Raw genomic sequence first — 27,621 nt, forward strand, 5'->3', positions numbered from 1 at the left:
GGGCAGATGTTGTTAACTTTGACACAATCTCAGTTCACTTATTTTTAATTTGATAAGATAATGGATACCTAGCTAACGAAAAAATGCATGTTCATGTATTAGTTTTATCTTTGGACTTATACTTAAATCTTTTGGTGTTATCATTTATGTAGCAGTCAGTAAGTACATAGCACCTCTGAGTTCAGTATGAAAGATTTTCAGTCGCTCTGGCGAGAATACATCTACGAACCTGCAAGCAGGATAAAATAGAATTAGCCTCAGTTTCAGATACCATTCTCCCAGGTCAGCAATGTTGTTTTTGCACTGTTGAAGCTTGTTTTTCAGGATTTCCTCTATGGACTGTTTCACTGTTAATCCTGGGATTTATAATAAAACCCATACAGTTAGACCAACAACATCAGGCTCTGTCATATGGTGATTCCAGAAAAAGGAAGCAATGTTTTGCTTCTCTACAATCATGGTAGATACCAATTCAAACATATGATGGACCATTTTATGTCAATTTCCAGCAATGTAGTGGAACTTATGGAGAGCAGTTCACATCTCACCAGCATCCTTGATACTCCTGTTAAATTTGTCTACAGCTGTATAATTGTTTAATCCAAGTTATTGTGAGAGAACATTGACAAAGAAACATGTCTACCATTAAGTGATAGGTTGGACTAGGTCACAGTCTTTCCTCTCTTTAGGAATCTTCATTTTTTATCACAGAGCAATCATATAGCTTGATTCTTGCATATGGATATGAGGCTCTTCTATTGCATTTTGTCCAGCAGCTTGAACAATGAAACAGAAATGTTAAAAAAAAAGAATGGAGCTATACCACAAATAATCTGCAATGGAACTTTGATGTCATTGAATAAAAACAAGAAAGATCAAAACACTTTTCGCCTCTTCTCACAAGGAGCAGGAGGATTAGATCTAAGCCAGTTAAGATCCACAGGAGTGCTGAATACAACTTGTGCATCAATATTAGGGACACAAAGTGAGCTTTTCAGCAACTCAATAAAATTTGTGAAAGAAAGAACCTTGGTATTTACAGAAATGTTCTGAACCGGCACTTGGTCTGTCATAGCATTTTAAATCACTTATCATTCAGAAAGTAAGCAGGGAAATTTGGCTGTCTGGATACAGAATTAGTTGGCCCATAGAAGACAGAGGGTGCTAGCAGATGGAAAGTATTAATCCTGGAGCTCAGTCACCAGTGGTGTTCTGCAAGGATCTGTTCTGGGACCTCTGCTCTTTGTGATTTTTATAAATAACTTGGATGAGGAAGTGGAAGGGTGAGTCAGTAAGTTTGCCAATGACACAAAGCTTGGTGGAGTTGTGGGTAGTTTGGGTTGTTGTAGTTACAATGGGACATTGACAGGATGCAGATCTGATTCTGGATTAGTGGTGCTGGAAGAGCACAGCAGTTCAGGCAGCATCCGAGGAGCAGTAAAATCGACATTTCGGGCAAAAGCCCTTCATCAGGAATCAGGCTTTTGCCCGAAACATCGATTTTACTGCTCCTTGGATGCTGCCTGAACTGCTGTGCTCTTCCAGCACCACTAATCCAGAATCTGATTTCCAGCATCTGCAGTCATTGTTTTTATCCAGGATGCAGAGCTGATCTGAGAAATGGCAGATGCAGTTCAATCTGAAAAAGTGCAAAGTGCTTCACTTTGGAAGGTTGAATTTGAATGCAGAATACAGGGTTAAAGGCAAGATTCTTGGCAGTGTGGAGGAACAGAGGGATCTTAGGGTCTAAGTCCATAGATCCCGCGAAGTTGCCACCCAAGTTGATAGAGTTTTAAAAAGGCGTATGGTGTGTTGGCTTGCATTAACAGGGGGATTGAGTTTGAGTGGCAAGGTTATGCTGCCGCTCTATAGAGTCCTGGTTAGACCACATTTGGAATAATGTGTTCAGTTCTGGTCACCTCATTATAGGAAGGATGTGGAAGCTTTAGACAGGGTGAAGAGCAGATTTACCAGGATGCTGCTTGGACTGGAGGGCATGCCTTATGAAAAAAGATTGAAGGAGCTAAGGCTTTTCTCATTTGGAGCGATGAAAGGCGAGAAGTGACTTGATAGAGGTGTACAAGATGATGAGAGGCATTGATAGAGTGGATCACCAGAGACATTTTCCCAGGGCAGAAATGGCTATCACAAGGGGGCATAATTTTAAGGTGATTGCAAGAAGGTTTAGGGGAGATGTCAGAGGTAGATTCATTACGCAGAGTAGTGGGTGCATAGAAAGCATTGCCAGCAGTGGTAGTAGAGTCAGATAAATTAGGGACGTTTAAGCAACTCTAGGATACGCATATGAAAAATAGTAAAATGAACGTTAAGTAGGTTAGTTTGATCTTAGAGTAGGATAAAAGGTCGACACAATTTTGAGGACCGAAGGGTCTGTACTGTGCTGTACTATTTTATGTTCTATGTCACTGATAAAAACATGAACTTCGATGCATTAAAATGGAAACTATGTGTCACTTTTGTAATGATGCTCCTCCTTTAACAAGGTTATGTTGTCCTTGGTTTTTCATTCAGAGAGGTTGTAAAATGCACAGGTTCTGAAATGTCTGAGTTTCAATGGGTTTTAGGGCCAGTTTGATTATAGCTAACAGATACTGCCTCAGGAAAAAGCATTTCAAGTTTTAAAAAAATGACTTGTATGAGGACAGGGGTGTGACCAGTTCTCCCAGCTCAGCTTTTCTCTAGTTTGGTTTGGTCTGGCTATTCACTGAAAGAAGTCAGGCAGTTGAAAAAGATGCTGGACCCAAAGAAGCAGGTCCTCTTTCTCAGAGTTCTCACCTGTATGACTCGATGTTTGATTTTACCTTTTTGAGCCAAGGGGTGTTATGGGGATTGTTGCAAGTATTTGGAAGAGCATCATTATTTGGAATAATCTGTTTGGTTTTCAGATAGATGAAGTTATTCTTAATTCTGTTCTCTTTTGTTTGTGTTTCATTCAGTAATAAACAAATTTTGTTTTGTTTAAAACTAAGTGGTTTGACCAATTGCATTCCTTCTGGAATATCTATGATACGCCTGCTTAAAACAACTTGCAAACTTAAGGTCTGGGCTACTTTCTTGAAATGTTTTGAGGGGATCTGGCCTGGTCCATAACACTTTTCTTTCAAGATAGATGCGTTTAGTAGATCTTCTATCTTTATATAAACCATGGTGATGGAGTGCTCACCTTGAATAAAATCCAACTAACGCATGAGGGCTTCGTGATCAGGTATAAACTGAAAAGACTTTAAAAAATGGAAATTTTATAACATTCTGAGATCTGCACTAATCCATCCTACATATTCTTTAGCTTTAAGTCAAGTATGTCACTTTCTGTTCAGTAGACACCATGCTGTAATAAGTCCAAGAAGTAGCTTAACTTCAGTTATATCTATGAAATTCGTCAAGAGTTTTTTGGACATGAATTCTCCTTCACAAGGTTGGAAACACTAACTGCACTGGAACATTGTTGGTGTATGTGTTTCAAATAGAATTGTCAGCCTCAGAAGAACAAATCAAGAAAAAAAGTGATTTTATTTGATTTATTACTGTCATGTGTACTGAGGTACAATGAAAAGTGCTGCCTTCCATGCTTTACAGGCAGCTCGTATAATACAACTACATCAGAGTACCAGAACAGAGTGCAGGATACAATGTTACAACTGCCGAGAAGGTACAGAGAGAGATCAACACAGATATAAAAGAGGTCCAGTCAAAAGTCTGATAACAGCAGGGAAGAAGTTGATCTTGAATCTGTTTGTACACAAATGCAAACTTTTATATCTTCTGCCTGACAAGTGGGTGGAAGAGTATAACTAGAGTGGGAAGGATTTTTGATAATGTTGCTTGCTTTCCTGATGCAGTAGGAATTGTGGACAAAGTCAATGGCATGGTTCGCGTGATGGACTGGGCTGTGTTCACAGCTCTCTGTAGTTTCTTTCAGCCTTGGGAAGAGCAGTTGCCACACCACACTGTTACACATCCAGATAGGATGCTTTCAATGCTGCATCTATAAAAATGTATAAGAATCTTTATGGACATAGTGAATTTCCTTAGCCTTCTGAGGAAGTAGAGGCTTTGCTGTGCTTTCTCGGCTGTAGTATCAACATAGATGGACAAGGACTGTAACAATATTGGTCAAAACTAATGTAACTTCTCTGCTATCTAAGGCAGTTTTGTCTGTTTGGCATGAATACCATTTCCACATGCAACACTATACTGCTTGGGAAGTGCAATGCAGAATTCACTTCTCCACTGATCTTTGATCAGTACAGCACTCTACCAGCTTTTCTGTTTTCTGCTAAATTGATCTTTAATACAGAAGTTAACTCAATATAATGTTCATTCCAGATCCTGTCGTTATCATCATAGATTTGTCAGAGCGCACTAAACTCGGCAGTCATTAGCAATAGTATAGAGGAGCTCTTTTGACCATTATTGATGACAGACTTTAGAGAATGAAATAGCAATTTAAGATAATTCTTGGTATAATTCTGCATCTGTGCAGTTTTGCACAATCTACTAATCCTGCTTTGCCTCACTAATGATCCTACTTGCATCAGGGCAGACTGTACCTTAATCTAGCTTAATCTAGCTTGATTACTTTAGAGAAGTTCAATTGCCACTTTAAACACTATCAGCTTTTACCAGTAGCTCTTTACTTTGTAGGGACTTCATTTGGCTTAAATGGCTCAGAATAACATGCTCAAGTTGAGGTTTCCTTGGGAGAAAGTTGAGTCATTGTCTGAAAATGGGTGTCACAGTTTATGGTTAATGCTGTATCCATAGTTTACAAAATAGGCAATCTGCTTGTTACAATATTTGCAGGGTCCAACTAGCTTTCCAAAAAATATCTGAGGATTTCGTCAAGGCAAGTCTACTACATTGAGTGAGACCTGATTCTACTGTAACATTGCCCCCTCAATACTGCATTGGAAGAGATATTGGTATGGATTTTGCAGTCAATGATGAAGCAACAGTGTTCATGTGAACATATGAATGTGAAGCAGGTATTTGCTGTCTGGCCCCTTGAACTTGCACTGCCATTGAGAAGATCATGGTGGATCTGATTGTAATCTCAACTCCAAATCCCCATTTATCTTGATAACCTATCATCTCCTTGCTTACAAAGAGTCTATCCACCTCTGTTTTAAAATTATTCAAAGTCTCTGCTTTTACCATTTCTTCATGAAGTCAATCCCAAAGTCTCATAACATCTTAAAAAAAAATTCTCCTTACCTTTGTCTTAAATGGGCATTGTTAAATGATGGCCCCGGTTCTAGATTTTTCATCCAAGAGAAAACGTCCTCTCACATCTGCCCTATTAAGACCATTCAGGATCTTATATGTTTCAATCTAGTTCTTTCTTACCCTTCTAAACGTCAGCAGATACAAGCTAATTCATTGTACTTCTCCTCAGAAGACAACCTGCCCATTCAAGTATTAACATGGCAAACTTTCTCTGAACTGCTTCCAAGGCATTTATATTGTTCCTTAAGTAGGCAGACCAATATTGTACACAGTATTCCAGATGTCGTCTCACCAGGACCTGATTAATTGAAACTTAACTTGCCTAATTCTGTATTCAATTTTCCTCATAATAAGCAGTAACACTCTATTAGCTTTGCTAATTATTTGTCATACTTAAATCTACCCTTTTGCAATTCAACGGTAGGGCACTTAGATCCTTCTGCATCTCAGAGCTCTGCAATCTCTCAATATATAGATAATATGTTTCCTTTTAATCTTCATGCCAAAATTGTCAATTACATATTTTACCAGATATTCAATTTGCCAGATATTTTCCCACTAACTTAATCAAAATATATCTCCTTTTAGCTTCACCATATCCTCTTCATAACTTACTGTTCTATCTGTTGTAGTGTCAATAGCAAATTTACTAACCATAACCCCAGTGCCTTCATCCTGCTCATTACACCTCATCAAGTAGAAAAAGGCCCATTTTACCAAATAACTGCTTCCTGTTGATTTGCCAATCTGTTATTCATGCAACTATCTTACTTCCTACACTTTGAGCCCTTATTTTCCATATTAACCTTTAATAAGACACCTTATCAAATGCCTTCTTCAAATCTAAGTAGTGTATCTACTGGTTCCCTTTATCTACCCGTGTCTACCAGTGACCATACTAAACAATTCACATATCTGCTGTTAAAAGTGAAATTTTTATCATGTACCATTAGATGTGAAGAGTAATAAGGCCTTGTAGTGAAGTGCATTTTGTGAAGCCACACTGCCTAACTATATCATGAGGTAAAGTCATAACCATTAAGGTAATTTCTTAATTATTTTAAACACAGTTCCTGATAAAAAAAATTAAAAACTTAAACAGTTTGGCATATTTTAAGAAACCTTTGAAAAATAAATGAATAAATTTAGAATAAATGGGAAACTATGTACATTGAACGGCTTCAGAAAAGATGAGCTCAATAAAACAGTTGTTTTCATGGTTACAGAAAATATAGTGACAGCACAAAGTTAGTTGTAAAGGATGGATATCATAACTTAAATAGATGTTATGAACATCAGGAGTAAACTAAACCATTGCCCCCTGTCCTATCCATAATAAGTGAATGCTTTTAAAAAGCAAATATTTCTTTGCAGCTCCGGAATGTGAGGCCCACTAATGTAAGAGATGGAAGCTTTTCTTAGTATAAATAAGAGTTTAAAAAAAAAATATTCACACCAAAATTCTAAATGCTAAGTTACACATGCACATAAACATGAAAACAGATCCATACTCAAACGGACCCATACTTAATACATCCAGGGCAGTTATTTGAGTGGAACTGCAAAATAAGAAAGGGATGATCATCTTATTGGGATTGTACCAAAGACCCCCTAATGGTCAGAGGGAAATTGAGAAACATATTTGTAATGAGATTTCAATTATCTCTAAGAATAACAGGGTAGTTATGGTAGGGGAGTTTAACTTTCCAAACATAGACTGGGACTGCCATAGTGTTACGGGTTTAGATGGAGAGGGATTTGTTAAGTGTGTACAAGAAAAATTTCTGATTCAGTATATGGATGTACCTACTAGAGAAGGTGCAAAACTTGACCTATCCTTGGGAAATAAGGCAGGGCAGGTGACTGAGGTGTCAGTGGGGGAGCACTTTGGGGCTAGTGACCATAATTCTATTAGTTTTAAAATGGTGATGGAAAAGGATAGGCCAGATCTAAAAGTTGAAGTTCTAAATTGGAGGAAGGCTAATTTTGATTATATCAGGCAAGAACTTTCAAAAACTGGTTGGGTGCAGATGTTCGCAGGTAAACGGATGGCTGGAAAAAGGGAAGCCTTCAGAAATGAGCTTATGAGACTCTAGAGACAGTGTATTCCTGTTAGGGTGAAAGGAAAGTGGATAGGTGTAGGGAATGCTGGATAACTAAAGGAATTGAGGGTTTGGTTAAAAAAAGGAAGGAAGCATATGTAACATCAAGTGAATCCTTAGAAGAGTATAAAGGCAGTAGGAGTATACTTAAGGAAATTAGGAGGGCAAAAAGGGGACATGAGATAGCTTTGGCAAATAGGGTTAAGGAGAATCCACAGGGTTTTTACAAAGACATTAAGGACAAAAGGGTAACTAGGGAGAGAGTAGGACCCGTCAAAGATCAGCAAGGTGGCCTTTGTGTGGAGCTGCAGAAAATGGGGGAGATACTAAACGAGTATTTTGCATCAGTATTTACTGTGAAAACGGACATGGAAGATATAAAATGTAGGGAAATACATGGTGACATCTTGAAAAATGTCCAGATTACAGAGGAGGAAGTGCTGGATGTCTTGAAATGGTTAAAAGTGGATAAATCCCCAGGACCTGATCAGGTGTACCCTAGAACTCTGTGGGAAGCTAGGGAAGTGATTGCTGGGCCTCTTACTTGATATTTGCATAACTGATTATCACAGGTGAGGTGTCGGAAGATTGGAGGTGGGCTAACATGGTGCCACTATTTAAGAAAGGTGGTAAGGACAAGACAAGGAACTACAGACCAGTGAGCCTGATGTCGGTGGTGGGAAAGTTGTTGGAGGGATTCCTGAGGTACAGAATGTGAATGTATTTGGAAAGGCAAGGACTGATTACGGATAGTCAACATGGCTTTGTGCGTAGGAAATCATGTCTCACAAACTTAATTGAGTTTTTTGAGGAAGTAACAAAGAGGATTGATGAGGTCAGAGTGGTAGATGTGATATATATGGACTTCAGTAAGGCGTTCAACAAGGTTCCCCGTGGGAGACTGATTAGCAAGATTAGATCTCATGGAATACAGGGAGAACTAGCCATTTGGATGCAGAACTGGCTCAAAGGTAAAAGACAGAGGGTGATGGTGGATGGTTGTTTTACAGGCTGGAGGCCTGTGCCACATGGCTCAGTGCTGGGTCCACTACCTTTTGTCATTTATATAAATGATTTGGATTTGAACATAGGAGGTATAGTTAGTAAGTTTACAGATGACACCAAAATTGTAGGTGTGGTAGACAGCGAAGAAGGTTACCTCAGATTACAATGGGATCTTGATCAGATGGGCCAATGGGCTGAGGAGTGGCAGATGGAGTTTAAAATAGATAAATGCAAGGTGCCGCATTTTGTGAAAGCAAGTCTTAGCAGGACTTATACACTTAATGGTAAGGACCTACGGAGTATTGCTGAACAAGGAGACCTTAGAGTGCAGGTTCATAACTCCTTGAAAGTGGAGTCACAGGTAGTTAGGATAGCGAAGAAGGCGTTTGGTATGCTTTCCTTTATTAGTCAGAATATTGAGTACAGGAGTTGGGAGGTCATGTTGCGGCTGTACAGGTCATTGGTTAGGCCCTTTTTGGAATATTGTGTGCAATTCTGGTCTCCTTCCTATCAAAAGTATGTTGTGAAGCTTAAAAGGCTTCAGAAAAGATTTACAAGGATGTTGCCAGGGTTGGAGGGTTTGAGTTATCGGGAGTGGTTGAATAGGCTGGGGCTATTTTCCCTGGAGCGATGGAGGCTGAGGGGTAACCTTATAGAGGTTCATAAAATCATGAGGGGCATGGATAGCGTAAATAGACAAGGTCTTTTCCTTGGGTTGGGGAGTCCAGATCTAGAGGCCACAGGTTTAGTGTGAGAGGGGAAAGAAATAAAACTTAAGGTGCAACTTTTTCACACAGAGGGTGGTGTGTGTGTGGAATGATCTGCCAGAGGAAGTGGTGGAGGCTGGTACAATTGCAACATTTCAAAGGATGGGTATATGAGTAGTAAGGGTTTGGAGGGATATGGGCCGGGTGCTGGCAGGTGGGACTAGATTGGGTTGGGATATCTAGTCAGCATGGGCGAGTTGGACCAAAGGGTCTGTTTCTGTGCTGTACACCTCTATGATTCTATTATATGCCTCCATATATATACACTCCTGTTTATGCACACATCCATTTATGTACATACCTGTACACATGCACACCCATGCTCTTACACATTCACAAGATGAAGATGCAATCCAGGACGATAATGCAGATTTACCAATTACAAATAAATCAAGAATTCATCAGATGCAGGCCATTAAAAAAACATCACTCCTGAGGGATTAGTCTAGGCAGATTCAGATAACCAGCCCCATATATTAAAGTTATTGCAGGATTCCCTCAAACAGATGAATGTTAAATAAATAACACTTCCAGAATCATATATGCTGAAAGCAGTCCACATTGAAAGTTATGAAAAAGATCTGTCTTCATTTTGCAACACTGAGCAAGAGTTCAGCACACTTTTCAAAGAGGTGATCGTGAAACATCACTACCTTGTCAGATATTATAATTACAGGACATCTAAAATATTTAGCCTCTTGGTACGGAAGCAAATTGCGAAGATTATGACTGATAACAGTACATTTAATTGCAATGCTGACCCAGTGTGGCAATTACTTTAATGATTTAACCTGACTTGGCAGGTTTTACAGAGTTTTAGGACCTTCTTCCATTCAAATTTTAATTTCAGATTTGAAAGATTATGAAGCAGAAATCTTGTTGCTGCTAGAAGGGAAACTATTATAAACTTGTAGGGATAACTCATAGGGTAGTTGTAATAAAATTTAGTTGTCTTTGGAAACACGATTCACTGTGTGCTTGTAAAGTTCTTTCACTGAGAATTGGGCACAGAACTTCACTTACAAAGTACAAGTGTGAACTTTTCTCCAACTGTCCAACAAGTTTTACACAAACCAACAAAGAGACACAAAGCAAATGTATTTTCTGTTTTGAGAACCTGGAGTGATGTGAGCAATGGAGATGATTAGAAAATATATTGAGGATGAGAAACATCTGAATCTCAACATCAAGAAAATAATTCCCAATTTTCTGCTTAAGCTTGAAATAATGACTTCAGGATCTTGCTATGAAGTGGCAACTAGCTTAATTCCATGAATTCACCTCCCGTTATAAGATAAACTCATCTTATTTATATGTCACTTCTAATTCTCTTATTCCTTCAGAAACTAGACAGTGGTAATTCCTACTTGAAAATAGGTGCAGGCATCTGATGGCAGTAGCTCACTGCTTGTTGGTTCAGGCCTTCATTCAGCTCTATCATCATCACAATATCTGTACATGCACCATAGCCAACATCCTCTTTGACAAATTTGTCCCCGTAAGTTGGCATCAGCAAACCACCAGATTCATTATGTCATTATGCTTGCTCTCAGATCAAATAAGTCACCATTTCAACCTTTCAGGGCTTCACTTTGGAGCTGAGGATCACCCTTAATATGAAGGCTTTTGCCAGATATGGATATGTTTGCGTGTATGTATGCATGGGTAACTTAGCATTTAGAATTTTGGTGTGAATATATGAAAAAAGAATGCTCTATACTTGTACTGAGAAAAGCTTATGCAGGTTAAAATGAGGTAGCATTAGTGATCAGAAAAGAGCAGCACAGCACAGCATGCCGATTTTGTTGTTCAATGAGGTATCCCCTTTCCCAAATGAGCATTCATGCTCTTCCTTGACCAGCCTGAGAATTTTATCTTCAGATGGAGTGTAGAACTTCATGTCTACCCCTCAGCCAAACTTCCCCCTCACTAGTCATGCCAGGCTTAACTTATTTTGGGTGGAGTTGTTCTTGCAATGACACAAAGGGAGGATTAAGTATGATGGAAGCAGGTAGGAGAGTTCTTCATGGCGATGCAGGGGTAGGAGAGGTGGTGAAATGTTTCCTGGAGTATTAAGGAAGTGCAAAGGGCAGAAGTAGTTTAGGAAAATAAGCTGTGTCTCAACTATTAAATGGATATGATTTATGCAATAATGAGAATTGTAAACCATGAGCCTTAGTGAGACGCTTGTAAATATAAACATTCGTAACTAAGTAAAACAGTTAACTTCATTTTGTGACAACTAGTGTAGAGAGAGTAGACTGTGACAGTGCATGAGATAACCTTGATCATAACAATGACATCCTTGTCAAAAGGGCAACCCATAACTGTCTTCAGCAAGTTCTGACTTCAAAATAAAGAGTGATTGATAAGTCTGTGTGGCTAACCAGCTTTGTGCTGTAAATAACTGAGTCAAATCTTTCACTCATGTAAGTCGACTTTTAAATCCTAGGTCAGAGTTTCTATCACGTTGGAACAAGCAATTATTTTTCTTGTCTCAGCAGCATAACACATAATGGCCACAACATTTGGCTCCAGAGTATAGATTTTTTAGGGCTATGGAAGCTAGTTTGAGTGGAAAATGATAGCTGTGTTAAGTAGGCCTACACTGGTGTCAATTCCAGATGCCGGTTTGGTGTGAGTGTCATCAGAGATTTTTTTAGACCAGAGACATGCAGAGTAGGCAGAGCATGAGAGACATTAGTGTGTAATGCTGATTGGACTTAACAATGCAATTTTCAACATCAACACTGCACCTAATGCCCTCTAATAACTTTGAACAGCTGAACTTGCATTCAGCTACAAGGAACCCAAGCTCCACAAATGCAATTTTAAAATAATCATGAACTATTTTCAAGTTTGTAGCTGATTAACTTCTTCAAGGGCTGAAGAAGGGCTTATGCCCGAAACATCGATTCTCCTGTTCCTTGGATGCTGCCTGACCTGCTGCGCTTTTCCAGCAACACATTTTCAGCGCTGATTAACTTCTGCCAAGTTTGGAGGAGTGTCTGGTGGTCTGTACTACTACTTGAAGTTGCTGAAATTTGTGGGCAATGGTGTGGCAATTGCTAACAGTCTTGGTTCTCACATCTGCTCAGACCTCAGTTGTTCCCCATCATGGCTGATGTAGTTGCCACCTTGTTGACCTGCAACATGGCAGGGAAAATGAACATGGATGACACTGATGAGAACACTCTATTCTGAGAAGGTTGAGGAGAAGTAGAGAAGGGTTCTCCATAAGATACTATAATCACCCTGGTTTTTCAGTGGGCAGATTCCTTACTGTAACATCATAAGAACAGAGCACTGGCTCACTCAGCCTTCGAGCCTACTCTGGCAGTCAATACAATCATGGTCGATTATCCCCTTCAGTGCCCTTTTTGCCCATTACCCCCAAGTGCTTATCCATCACTAGTATTTATAACCTAGCAATCTCTACTATAACCATTCAATGACTGACTTCCACAACCATGAGTTTGAGAATTCTAAAAATTCAGAAACTTCTCAATCAACAAGTTTCTCCTCATCTCAGTCCAAAATGCTTTTCTCATATTTTGAAATTGTGTACTCTGGTTCTGGACTCCCCAGCCAGCAGAAACGTCTTACCTGCTTCCACCATGCTTTTTCTTTAAGTGTGTTATAAGTTCCAACGTGATCATTTTTCATTATTTGAAACTCTAGAAAATAAGAGTCCAGTTTCTTCGACTTCCATTCAAAGGTCATCCTACTCTTCTAGGAACAAGTCTGGCAAACATTCATTGCACTCCTTCCATACAATATCCTCTATGTAATAATGTCAATAATATCCTTCTTAAGATAAGGAAACTAAAACTCATTAAAGTATTTCAGCTGTGATCTCACCAAGGTTCTATTCCTTGAAGCAAGACTTTGCTACTCTTGTACTCAAATCCTCCTGCAATAAACACAAACACAACAATAGCCTTCCTAATTATGTGCATATCTCTTGTTAGCCTTCAGTGACTTAATGATAAGCACATCTGTACTCTTACCATTTAAGAAATATTCTGCATGTAGGTTTATCCTACCAAAGTGGATATTCTCATATTTTGCCATATTATATTCCATATGTTATGCTTTTGACTGTTCGCTTAGTCTGTAGAAATCCCCTTGAATCTGCTTTATATCTTGCTCACATTCTCACCTAGTTCTGTGTCATCTGCGAACATATAAATATAACATTTGGTCCCTGCATCCAAAATATTTATATATGTTGTAAATAGCTGTGACCCCAAGTACTGAGCTTCACAGTACTTCACTATTTACAGCCTGCCAATCCAAGAAGGACTCGTTTATTTGTAAACTGAGCAAAACACAGTGGCTGGATTTTTGTGGTAAAATGTATTATTCTGGAACTAGAACCAAATCCAGAATACCCTTCTGAGCTCTTTGCTTAATTAGAAGGTGGCAGCTTTGCAAATTTGGCATTTCCACTGGTACAGCTGTTTGCTGTTGAAGTTGCTAGATGAAAGAGAGTATCTCTCCATTTTGAGACACTGTGACAGGTACACGAAAAATTGTATGATTTGGATGGCAGTGCACAGTAATTGGGAGGATAAAGGTCAAGCGGTGATTATTGCCATCAGGGGATCCATCCATGGGCAATAGAAATTCCAAAAAAGAAGACACACAACACACCTTGGGATGACACTTTGCACAAACTTTGATGTAGTTGACAGACCCATCATGCACCGGGACAGCTTGGCTGCCAGTAAAATTCTAATAGTCTCACAAGATGGTCATCTTCGAGCATAGTAATTACCTTGAGCAGCCACTCACCTCTGGTCAGTCTGGATTAGTGGTGCTGGAAGAGCACAGCAGTTCAGGCAGCATCCGAGGAGCAGTAAAATCGACGTTTCGGGTTTTGCCGAAACGTCGATTTTACTGCTTCTCGGATGCTGCCTGAACTGCTGTGCTCTTCCAGCACCACTAATCCAGAATCTGGTTTCCAGCATCTGCAGTCATTGTTTTTATCTCTGGTCAGTCATCAGTTATACTGCTGTACGATCATATTACATGGGAGAAGAAGTAGAGCTGAAAATGTGTTGCTGGAAAAGCGCAGCAGGTCAGGCAGCATCCAAGGAACAGGAGAATCGATGTTTCGGGCATAAGCCCTTCTTCAGGAAAGATTCCTGAAGAAGGGCTTATGCCTGAAACGTCGATTCTCCTGTTCCTTGGATGCTGCCTGACCTGCGCTTTTCCAGCAACACATTTTCAGCTCTGATCTCCAGCATCTGCAGTCCTCACTTTCTCCTGGGAGAAGAAGTAGGCTACTTAGCCACTTGACGCTACAGTCACATTCAATAAGATCATGGCTGATCCATTTGTGTTTCAAATTCCACATTCCCATCCATCCCTGATAGGTGTTTGTTCTTTTGACTAACAAGAGTTACTTTAATTGAGACACAAATAGATTCTTGCTAAGCAAGGGGGTGAAAGATTGTTCAGGAGTTGGCAGAAATGTGAATTTGAGGTTATAAAAACTGATCAGTCAAGATCTTACTGAATAGCAAAGCAGGCTCAAGGGGCTGAATGGCATACTCATACTCCTTGTTCCAGGGTTTATTTGTACTATTGCCAAAAAATATTCAATAACTCCACCTCCACCACCATCTGTGGTAAACAGTTCCAAACTGCATAACTCTCTGATAGACAAATATTTTTCCCATCTCTGTCCTGAAAAGGATACTGCCTTGTCAAGACAATTCAGAATCTTATACATTTGACAATGTGTAAATTATATTTGTCAGGATCATGGGCTTTCTGTGATACATGGTGAACATTAGGGTTCCATGACTGTGCGCATGTTCTGTGACCAAGGACTTACTCCAGCTGCAAAAGATTGCACTTGCTGAATGTGTACATGGTGTGATCATACTCAGCACATCATGTAGGTGCATGCTCAGTATCCTGGCAGCAGTCATGATTCCTTTTTTGGGCATGTCAGCCAGCAGCACCATCAGTTTTGATGAGATTCATCAAGCCAGAGGCTGAATACTAAGTGATAATTGCTATCACTGACCAGTTAGGTCATCCACTGGAGACATGAACCAAGTATGCACATAATGAGAAGCGTTTTGTCACATGAGATGATATTACTGACCGCTTCTCATCCTGTCATAGTAACCTGCCATCTTTGCCTTTAATTGGTGCCATAGTGTTGTTTCTTGTAGCAGTCAATTCTTATATGACCCTTTACAGCACCTTGGAGCCATTCTGATTTACTGCTTCTTGTTCTTTCTTGCATTTTAACTCAATCCATCTATATTTTGTTTCTGCTGCAACTCTTCTTTATGGCTTGATTAGAATTCTTACTTATCATCTTCTTGTATTTGCTCAATATTCTTTTGCTGGTCCCTCCTGCTCCTTGTCAATTTTCTTTCATCAATCCACTTCCACATTGTGTCAGTGATCCATTGTTCTTTGTTGGTTTCTCTCCTCTGCTCCATGGTGCGTTCTGCACTCTTATTAATTACTCTTTTAATGACTTCCCACTGTTCCTCAACGTTACTCTCATTAGCACTTCAAACTAATTGAAGAGCACACAACACATGTCAAAGTCACTGCCATGCAAATTTATGCACCAAAAGAGAGAAACAGCGGAGAAAACTAAATGTTAAGAACAGTTTCAGGAGGCGCCCAACTGAGATATCAAACTACTGATTGATGGATTCAATGTTAAGCTCAATGACAGTCAATAAAGACTGAGCAAAATGATTGGGCCCCTTGATAAGCAAGCATGCTCAACAGAAACAGAAACAGCAATTTGGAGGACCTTCATCAAGCACAAGAGCAAGGATACCCACAAAAAGACATAGATGGTGACATCCTGAATAATATTGACTATATATGCATTGGTTGAGGGTGGAGGACAGCCTAACAAGATGTTTGGACTTGTTTGCATGTTCATAGTTCCTTGAAAGTGGAGTCTCAGGTAGCTGGGATAGTGAAGAAAGCATTTAGTATGCTTGCCTTTATTGATCAGAGCACTGTGCATAGCTGTTGGGAGGTTATGTTGCAACTGTACAGGACATTGATTAGGCCACTTTTGGAATATTGTGTGCAATTCTGGTCTCCCTCCTGTAGGAAGGATGTTGTAAAACTTGAAATGGTTGAGAAAAGATTTAAAGGATGTTGCCAAGGATGGACAGTTTGAGCTATAGGGAGAGGCTGATTAGTATGAGGCTGTTTACCCTGGAGCATTGGAGGCTGAGGAGTGACCTTATAGAGGTTTATAAAATCATGAAGGGCATGGATTGGGGAAATAGACAAAGTCTTTTGCCTGGGTTGGGGAGGCCAGAACTAAAGGGCATAGATTTAGGGTGAGAGGGAAAAGATTTGAAAGGGACCTAAGGGAGAACCTTTTCCCGCAAGGGATGATGCGTGTATGCAATGAGCTGCCAGAGGAAGTGGTAGAGGCTGATACAATTACAATATTTAAAAGGCATCTGGATAGGTACATGAACAGAAAGGATCTAGAGGGATATGGGCCAAGTGCTGGAAAATGAGACTGGATTAATTTAGGATATCTGGTCGGCATGGATGAGTTGGACCGAAGGGTCTCTTGTCTAGGTGACATCCTCCGTGCTTGGGAGCCTCCTATGAAGCGCGTCTATGGTCCAATATACCGGCCACTACAGCGGACAGCTGAAACTGACAACCGGAAGCGGCACGGACAGACCACTATAAATGCCGGAGGAAACACCACAGAAGCGCTTCACAGGAGGCTCCCAAGCACTGAGGATGTCACCTAGACAGGGGACAAAACGTTTGCAACAAAAATTTCCAGCTCGGCAAACAGAACCACAACAACGAGCACCCGAGCTACAAATCTTCACCCAAACTTTGGTCTCTTTTTGTGCTGTACATCTCTATGACTCTAACATCACAGTATCATTTCAGAGGTGGCGCTGTGTAAGTTGCTGCATCTTCAGCTGCTTCATTAAGGACCTTTCCTCCTTCATAAGGTCAAAAATGTGGATGGTTGATAATGATTACACAATGTGCAGCAGCAAACACGATACCTCAGACACTGAAGCAGTCCAAGCTCAAATCTAGCCAGATCTGGAAAATATCCAAGCTTGTGCTGACATGTGACAAGCAATACACAAATGCCAAGCAATGACCATCTCCAAAAAGATAGAATCTAACGAAAAGTCCTTGACATTCAACGATGTCACCATCACCGATTCCCCGCCCACCCACACCCCCCACCCCTCCCACTAGTGACATCCTGTGTGTCACTATTGAACAGAAACTCAACTGGACTCACCATATAAACATAATGGCCACATGGGCAGGTCAGAGGCTAGGAAACTGCTGTGAGTAACTCACCTCACTCCCAAAGCCTTACCACCATCTACAAGGCACCAGTCAGGAAAGTGATGGAATATTTCCCACTTGTCTAGATGAGTACAACTCTAACAACACTTAAGGAGCTTGGCACCATCCAGGACAAAGCAGCCCACTTAACTGGCTCCTCAACCAATGCTCAGTAGCAACAGTGTTTTGCTATCTATAAGATGTGCTGAAAACATTTGCAAAAGGTCTTTAGATGGCACCTTCTAAGTTCACAAACACATTCATCCCAAAGAACAAGGACAACAGATACATGGGAACACTACAATTGTCCATTCCTCTTCAAGCTACTCACCGTCCTGACTTGGAAATATATTGTAGTGCCTTAACTGTTGCTGGGTCAAAATCTTGGAATTCCCTCCCACGGCATAGTGAGTCAACCTACAGCACATGGTCTTCAGCAGTTCATGGGCAACTAGGGATGGGCAATAAAATGCTGGTCAGCCAGTGATGCTAATTTCCCCATGGGTGCATAAAACAATCAGTGGCTCACTGATTGTGGGCTTTTATTATTAGTCATGATTTTGAAGTTTCATTATTACCATCGCTATTAATGAAATGCTAACTTCCTTTTTAGTTTTAGGTAGAATGCGTATTCTTGATTCAGGTGGGGTCTATTATTCAGTCTCTGACATCAATGCAATAAGATTTTAAAATGAATTACAAGAGCTACTGGAAATGAAATGAACAGTGTTTAATTATTGAATATTAACTGTTCTTCCCAATGTAGCAGTTGAGTTTGGTATCAACCCACTTTCTACTCAACTGAAGTGTTGGTTTAACTTGGATCATTCTAATTCGGAAACCTACTCCTCACCAATGGGATTTAAATGTGAAGCTTTGGCTTAATCCACTTGATCAACCCAGTGGCACATTTTCTATGTTTAAGGGTGCCAAAACATCATACTTGTAGAAAAGAAACTGATATCATTAATAATCCATGAAATTACCTCATAATTACCCTAATTAGCCATAATTATTGCATGGGCTGGATACATAAATAGGAAGATTGTCTTCATGAGTATAATTTTGAGGCATTTAACTCGTTTTTGTCTGAATTTCACTGAAAAGCCTTAAGATGTTTTTTACTCTGGTTTATGAGTGAGAATTTTAACTCTTTCCTCCCTGAAGTTGATGAATATAATTTGAGATATAGACTTGAAGGTGTTAAAGGAGTTATTATAACAAAAGGTAACATACACAATCAAAAATACAAGAAATGGCATAAAAATTGGTGAAGTACTTATCCCCATAAAAGGCTGAATTCTACATCTTCCCAGGATGGAATGGTAGGCAGCATGTGAAATAAATTTGGATGTTCTAACAGCATCACAGTGTCCATTGTCTAATTGGTCCAACATTACCTGCAGAAATATTTTGCCCTTGTTTGGGGCGGAGTTGTACAGCTCATTTATGTCCATGGGCTAATTAAAATTCTGAAGTCACCACTTAATGGCTTTTTAAATGTCTCCATCTGCCACTGCTAGGTTTTTCCCCCCAAAGTTCCAGGCTTTTGTCATTTGTTCATGAGACGTGGACATCATTGACCAGGGCAGCATTTATAACCCAACCCTAATTGCCGTTGAGATGGTTGTGATGAGATGCTCTCTTGAAATGCTACAGTCCTTAAGATATAGGTATAACTATAATAGTGTCGACAGGAAGGGAATTCCAAGATTTAACCCATGACATTGAAGGAACTGTGATATATCTTTAAGTCAGACTGGTGAGCAGTTGGACAGGAGTCTTCAGGTTCCCATGAATATGCTTTCTTGTTCTTCTTGTTCTTAGTGACCATGGATTTGGAAGGTGTTTTCAAATAAATCTGGGTGAGTTGGTGCAGTGTATCTTGAAGATAGTATCCGCTTGCAATGTGCATCGATGGTGTAGGAAGTGAATGTTGTAAGTAATGGATTAGATGCCAAACAAGTGGACTGCTTTGTTCTGGATCTTGTCAAGCTTTTTTGGAGCTGCACTCATTCAGAGAAGTCGAGAACATTTCATCATACTGTTGATTTCAGCCTTGGTAGTCAGCTACAGAGTTTCTAGCCCTTAACATGTTCTTGTGGTCCAATTCATTTTCCACTCAATGGTAATCCATAGGATGTTAATTGTGAGGGATTAAGTGATAGTAAGGCCATTTAGCATCAAAGGGAGATGATTAGATTCTCTCTTGTTTGAGGTGCCCATTTTGTGGCACTTGTGTGGAACTAACATTATTGCTACTTATCAGCTAAAGCCTGGATATTGTTGTCATCGCATGGAATGTGGATATGGACTGTTTTATGTTGTGAATGCTGCTGAAAACTGTGTAACTGCCAGTGAACATCACCACCACTTCAAACAGTAGAATGGGGAAAGGTCATAGGCGAAGAAGCTAAGCTGATTGGGCCTAAGTCACAATCCTGAGGGACTTTTGCATAGATGTCCTGGAACTGAGGTGATAGACCTCCAACCACAAACATCTTCCTTTGTTTTAGGTATGACTCCAACCAGTGGTGAGTTTTCAGCTTTAACCCCAATGATGTCAGTTTTGCCTGGGTTCTTTGATGCCATACTCAGTCAACGGCTTTGATGAAAGGGCAGCCACTCTTTTTTCATCTCTGGAGTCCAACTGTTTTGTCTATGTTTGGACCAAGGCTGTAATGAGGTCAAGAATTGGCCTGATAAAACCAAAACGGAACATCAGTGAGTGGGTTATTGTTGAACAAGTGTTGTTTGATCACACTGTTGTGTTCCATAGTCTAACCAGACCATAAGGGCTTCTCTCTTACAGAGAGAAGCGACTGATGGTGATTTACCTCAGATCCATCAGACCTCAGGTGAGGGAAGAGGTAGAGAAGGAAAGTCCTTCATGGTAACCTCAAACCAGTGATGGGGAATTGAACCCACACTGTTGGCATCACTCTGCTCTGTAAACCAACAATTCAGCCAACTGAGCTAAACCGATAAGCGTATTGATGATAACTCCATCATTTTGCTAATAATCAAGACTAGACTGATGGGGCAGTAATTGGCTGGGGTGAATTTGTGCTGCTTTTTTTGTGGACAGGCCATGGCTTGGCGATTTTCCACACTCTCTGGAAGTTGCCAGTGTTATAGTTGTACTAGAATAGGTTTGCAAGAGGTACATCAAGTTTGGAGCGTAAGTCTTCAGTGCTATTGACAAAGTGTTGTCAGTGTGCTCCGGGTGCTCCGGTTTCCTCCCACCGTCCAAAGATGTGCAGGTCAGGTGAATTGGCCATGCTAAATTGCCCGTAGTGTTAGGTAAGGGGTAAATGTAGGGGTATGGGTGGGTTGCGCTTCGGCGATTGGTGTGGACTTGTTGGGCCGAAGGGCCTGTATCCACACTGTAATGTAATCTAATCTAATCTAATCTGTACTTAGCCTTTGCAATGTCAATTGCATTCAGCCATTTCATCAAATTAGGTGGTGTAAATTAAATTGTCTGAAGAATGGAATCTGTGATGCTATGGTCCTCAGGAGGAAACCAAAAAGGATCATCCACATTGCAATGCTGGTTGAAGGCTTCACTCACTGAGGAGGAAGCCATTGTATCCTTAACCATTTCATGACATTTTTATTATTGTGATACCAATAACTGGAGCCCCAGGTATGTGATTTAAAGTGTCATCATTAACAAAGCATACTTTGATGTAAAATAGTAGGTACGGACAGTAAAGAAATAGTGACCCACAAGTGCTCTGTTCTCGACCACTCTCCAAAAGGGGACTACCTTCCTTGCTCCATAACCTCTGGAATTAGATCCAGGTTGACATCAGTGAAGGACCATCCTACCTTTGGTGCAAGCCCTTGGAATTCTGTGTGTCACATTTCTATCTCCTAGCACTGTGGAAGGTTTTGGCACAATTAGAAAATCTCTTTTAGATAACCAGCAGCATCAGAGACAGCTGCAATGGGAATCTAAAACAATTCCACCCTTCTGATCCATATTTGTTTCTGTCCTACTGGCTCTAAGTGGAGAGGAGAATTATCTCTTTATCCACTAGTAGCCCATAAAAATCTAAACTTCAATTAGTTTCCATCAGAAGCAGGCTTCTGAACCATAAACAAACCCAGCTCCTTCTTCCCATCTCTTTGGTAGAAGTTGAACCTATTTTCAAGAACACTGGTGTAATAGTTTATAGTCCAAGTGTTTAACATCAATACCAAATAATTTTAGATTAAATTGAATTCCACAATATATTTGAATGGCAATCACAAGAATATCCCTAAGACACACTGATGTCAAAGCAAATTACTTCAGACAATGGCCATTTAATCAGTTCCGATGTTACAATTTGGATTTTTGCTGCAGAGTTTGATAGCGAGAGTCAAGAAATTTCCTGATTTGTTTTCTGTCCTGAATAGTAGGATCGTTGTTCTGAGGAGGATATGATCAGTGGCACCATTCAGGACCTGTGGTATTCGAATGCAGATTGGAGGCAGACGCAAGCACATAAAATGCTGGATTTGGTTGTCCATAGATTTGTACCAGTTGTTTTGATAAACAATAGGCTCTCTCGCCCTCACCTCTAATATCATCATCCCCATCTCTTTCCCTGTCAACTCATCCCAACCCATGGCCTCAACAATCTTCCAGTTGCTCCTCATACCTGTTGCCAACAGAATATGAGTCATGCTAATTCATGACATGCCCACTCATCACTATCTCATGAAAACTGTAAAGAGAAAAGTTGTCCATTATAAAAAATACATTTTGGTCATGAAAACTCATTCAATACTTTTAAACCCTTATCAAAACAGACTTCTATTCATTAACTTGCATTTTAGACAGTTAATGTTTTAATAATGTCTTTGATTGTCAATATAACTGTGAACTGACATGTTCCCAGCATCACATGTGATAATTGTAAGCAGGCAGTCATGCATTACGAATGCTGTAATAAGAACACTAAGGGATAAAGAGCTGTTAAAACTACCATAACAGATTTTATCTATCACTCACAGGTGTAGGCAATAGTTTTTTCAAGCAACTACGCTGTTCAATAATTTGCCAGTATTGCATATCTTATCCACAGTTTAGACTGCTCTAAAACTTAATAACTTTTGCACTGCAGGACAAGAATCTCATTTGAAAATGGGGACTATTTAAACTTAGCACAGAGCACAAAGCTTTCCTACATGTGGAAGACCTGTCCTACCCTGGTTTGCCCCAGGGCAAGTAGTTTCTGATGTGATCTCAGATCTATGATTTATCTGCCATCTTAGAAAAGCCAAAAATTCTCTATGGTTTAAAACTTCCCAATAAATCTGCTTCTCCCAACACAGATGCTGCCAGACCAGTTAACAACTAACATTTTCTGTTCATATTTTTGATATTCCTCAGCCATTGGAAATGCTATTTTAAAATAAATGCTATTTTAGTAAATGTAAGATAAAATAAGATCAATTCATAAAGTATGAATATAAATAGAAAATGCTATAAATACTGTGCAACAGTGGAGAGAGAAACGTAGTTGTACCCTTCCATTTTCCACAAATATATTTTGACTTGCTGAGTGTTTAGAATATTTTTGTTTTGCTTCTGGCTGATTTCTTTGTTTCATTCTTATGCTAATCTAGAAAATATCCATTTTTCTTCTACTGAGACACATAATTAGGTGATAATGCTCCTCATTAAGGATCATTGACATACTGAATTTCTTCCTTTTCCCACTCCATATTTTATAATGCTTTTCCTTTTCAGCTAATCCTTAACCTATTATATAAGCTTGGACTGTATTTTGTTGCAGTAGAATGCTACAAGATCATAATGAGATGACATGTTGAATAACTTTGAAGGCATAAAGGCTTTACATTATAATGTGGATAGCGTGTGACTGTTCTGATTTCACATTGCTTATTTGTTGGCAATCACTATTCTGCCATCGCTTAATCTTGCGGCTATTATTTTTGTTGATTTTTGTAGCAATCTACTGAGCAAAGGATATTGAACATGTTTTGATGTTGATTGCTGTGGGAACTCAACCTGCTAACCTAACCCTTATCCGTCCAGCTCCTTGTTAGGCAATCTCTTTGCTGCCTGGTCCTTTGATGTGTAAATGCTTTTCTTTCTTTATTTCTGCTTCATCAATTCTGTATTTGCTGAAAGTCCTTGCACTTCTGACTACCTAGATTTAAATTTTTATCCTTACTTTGAAATTCATCCATGGGCTGACCCTTCCCAATCTATGTGATCTTTCCCAGCGTTACAACCTTCCAAAATCTCCACAAACCTCAAACTTTGGCCTTTTGTTCATCCAACAGGGTTGCAATTTTTTGTTTTGAGCCCGAGCAATGGTAGACATGGTGGGGGGGTTGGGGTCTGTAACAAGAAGAGTACCACAGAGATCAGTGTTGGAGCCTCGAATCTATACAATTCATGTTCATGGCATGGGTCCAGCTACCTAATGTAAGGTAGCTAAATTTGCTAATGATGCTAAGGTAGGTAAGAAAGTAAGTTGTCAAGAGGAGGTAATGAGTCTTGAAAAGGATGTAAGCCAGTTCAGTGAGTGGACAAAAAAGTAGCAGATGGAGTATAATGTGATAAAATGGTAATTTGTCCAATTTGGCAGGAAGACGAGAAATACAGTACATTACTTAAATGGAGAAAAATTGCAGAATTCTGTGGTACAGAGCAGTCTGGGTGTACAGTGATTAGGAGGACAAATGGAATGTTAGTAACTTTTCAAACTGGAATGGAGTATAAAACCTTGTAAGACTTTGGTTTTACAATTTCTATGGCAGGTGAGACCACATCTGGTGTACTGTGTCCATTTTTGATCTCTATATTTGAAAGAGTATATAGAGTCATAGTGCTGTATAGCACGGAAACAGACCCTTCATTCCAACTTGTCCACGCTGACCAGATATCCTAAATTACTCTAATCCCATTTGCCAGCATTTGACACATATCTCTATCAACCCTTTCTATTCATGTACCCATCCAGATGACTTTCATTTGTACCCAAGAAGTTTGTGGGAAGCTAGAGAAGCGAATGCTGGGCCTCTTGCTGAGATATTTGTATCATCGATAGTCACAGGTGAGATGCCGGAAGACTGGAGGTTGGCTAATGTGGTGTCACTGTTTAAGAAGGGCGGTAAAGACAAGCCAGGGAACTATAGACCAGTGAGCCTGACTTTGGTGGTGGGCAAGTTGTTGGAGGGAATCCTGAGGGACAGGATGTACATGTATTTGGAAAGGCAAGGACTGATTCGGGATAGTCAACATGGCTTTGTGCGTGGGAAATCATGTCTCACAAACTTGATTGAGTTTTTTGAGGAAGTAACAAAAAGGATTGATGAGGGCAAAGTGGTAGATGTGATATATATGGACTTCAGTAAGGTGTTCGACAAGGTTCCCCATGGGAGACTGATTAGCAAGGTTCGGTCTCATGGAATACAGGGAAAACTAACCATTTGGATACAGAACTGGCTCAAAGGTAGAAGACAGAGGGTGGTGGTGGAGGGTTGTTTTTCAGACTGGAGGCGTGACCAGTGGAGTGCCATAAGGATCAATGCTGGATCCTCTATTTTTTGTCATTTACATAAATGATTTGGATGTGAGCATAAGAGGTACGGTTAGTAAGTTTGCAGATGACACCAAAATTGGAGGTGTAGTGGATAGCAAAGAGGGTTACCTCAGATTACAACAGGATCTTTACCAGATGGGCCAATGGGCTGAGAAGTGGCAGATGGAGTTTAATTCACATAAATGCGAGGTGCCGCATTTTGGGAAAGCAAATCTTAGCAGGACTTATACACTTAATGGTAAGGTCCTGGGGAGTGTTGCTGAATAAAGAGACCTTGGAGTGCAGGTTCATAGCTCCTTGAAAGTGGAGTCACAGGTAGATAGGATAGTGAAGAAGGCATTTGGTATGCTTTCCTTTATTGGTCAGAAAATTGAGTACAGGAGTTGGGAGGTCATGTTGCAGCTGTACAGGACATTGGTTAGGCCACTGTTGGAATATTGCGTGCAATTCTAGTCTCCTTCCTATCGGAAAGATGTTGTGAAACTTGAAAGGGTTCAGAAAAGATTTACAAGGATGTTGCCAGGTTTGGAGGATCTGAGCTACAGGGAGAGGCTGAACAGGCTGGGGCTATTTTCCCTGGAGCGTCGGAGGCTGAGGGGTGACCTTTATAGAGGTTTACAATTATGAGGGGCATGGAGAGGATAAATAGGCAAAGTCTTTTCCCTGGGGTCGGGGAGTCCAGAACTAGAGGGCATAGGTTTAGGGTGAGAGGGGAAAGATATAAAAGAGACCTAAGGGGCAACTTTTTCATGCAGAGGGTGGTACGTGTATGGAATGAGCTGCCAGAGGATGTGGTGGAGGCTGGTACAATTGCAACATTTAAGAGGCATTTGGATAGGTATATAATAGGAAAGTTTTAGAGGGATATGGACCGGGTGCTAGCAGGTGGGACTAGATTGGGTTGGGATATCTGGTCGGCATGGACAGATTGGACCGAGGGGTCTGTTTCCATGCTGTACAACTCTATGACTCTATCTAATTGTCATAATTGTATATTTGCATTAGAAGCAGTTTAGAAAAGGTTCATCCAGCTCATTCCTGGGATGGGAGTAATTGTATGAGGAAAGGTTATATGGACAGCCTGTACTTATTGGAGTTTAGAAGAGCAAATCTTATGGAAAAATACAAGGGATGATGGGAATGTTCAGTGGATACAGCGAAGATGATTCCTCTTGTAGGGAACCTAAAACTCGGGAATACAATTTAAGAACAGGCCTCCTGTTATTGGGGAGAAAGTGAGGTCTGCAGATGCTGGAGATCAGAGCTGAAAATGTGTTGCTGGAAAAGCGCAGCAGGTCAGGCAGCATCCAGGGAACAGGAGAATCGACTCCTGGAATTCCTGAAGAAGGGCTTATGCCCTAAACGTCGATTCTCCTGTTCCCTGGATGCTGCCTGACCTGCTGCGCTTTTCCAGCAACACATTTTCAGCTCCTGTTATTGGGGGCTGAACTTGACAAATTAACAAGAAATCTTCAGGGAAACAGGACAATGATTGTTTATTTGATACATTCATGTGGACAGGATGTTTTCAGACAAGATAAACTCACTCAGTTGAGGTACATAACATCTTCAATCTTCAAACAAATTACAGCATACAAATGACAATTTCTACATTTCAATATCCATTTGTCCCACATTATCTTTGTTTTCCCACCATATTTTTAGGCATTATCTGTTCCTCACTGAGCATGGCTTCTAGTTACCAACTTTGAAAGTTTGAATGTCTTGTTTCTTAGTTCCCACATGCTCGGATAGTTTTGCTAATTAGTGAATATGTGGCTAAAATTTCAACCCAAACTATGTAACCTTTTTATCTTCGCTTTAAGATGGAGATGAGGAGAAATGATTCTTTTTTTCTCTCGAAGACTTGTTAGTCTGTGAAATTCTCTTCCTCAGAAGGTAATTGAGGATATATAATTTAACTTATTCAAGGCAGAGTTCGATAAATTTTTGATAGACCAGGAAGAGCTCTGGGCAACAGACAGAAAAGTAAATTGAGATGACAACAAGATAATCCATTACATTGTTAAATGCTGGAACAGGTCTCTTGGGCAAACTTGCCGAATTCTGCTCCAAAGTCCTCTACCCCTATACTCCTCTGCTGTTCCCAACAGGTGGGGATGGGGGGAGTAGAGAGAAAGAGATTACTTAAGGAAGAGTGTAGATGAACAGGTGAAGTTCCCAATGCTTAGTCTCCTGAAATTTCATGGATAGTCGTCAGGCAGCCAGTCACTCTTGGGCCTACTGAGACCCTTCAGAATGTTTTACTTGACACCTGACCAAGTGATCATACCTTGTGCAGGACCTATGCAGCAGAAATGTCAATTCTGCAAAGACAAAACATCAAAAATTGCACTCTCTCTCCTGAGGAGGAAACTTGAAGTCTCCAGTAACAGCTAGCTGGCATCCTTGCACCTTACTCTGCAAATCCCAATTGAATGAGCAATTAAAAAAAAATCACAGGCACTAAAGTAATAAATTTTTAATTAGTGAGTGAAAAACTGAGTTTTGCAAAAAAAAAGCACTTGTGTCAATATCAAAGAATTGACAAAAAAAGAAAGAAAACAAGACATCAATTCTGGGTGGTCC

At 40.1% G+C, this 27,621-nt stretch overlaps 1 protein-coding gene across 1 annotated transcript in view; it reads left to right on the plus strand.

Moving 5' to 3' along the window:
* si (sucrase-isomaltase) overlaps nt 1-27,621 on the plus strand; it is a 236,353-nt gene that overhangs the window by 45,443 nt on the left and 163,289 nt on the right. The gene's annotated exons all lie outside the window — the stretch shown is intronic.

The sequence above is a fragment of the Chiloscyllium plagiosum genome, unplaced genomic scaffold (assembly GCF_037043375.1).
Source record: "Chiloscyllium plagiosum isolate Xiang-an unplaced genomic scaffold, Cpla_swu_hap1 HiC_scaffold_13, whole genome shotgun sequence".
NCBI lineage: Eukaryota > Metazoa > Chordata > Chondrichthyes > Orectolobiformes > Hemiscylliidae > Chiloscyllium > Chiloscyllium plagiosum.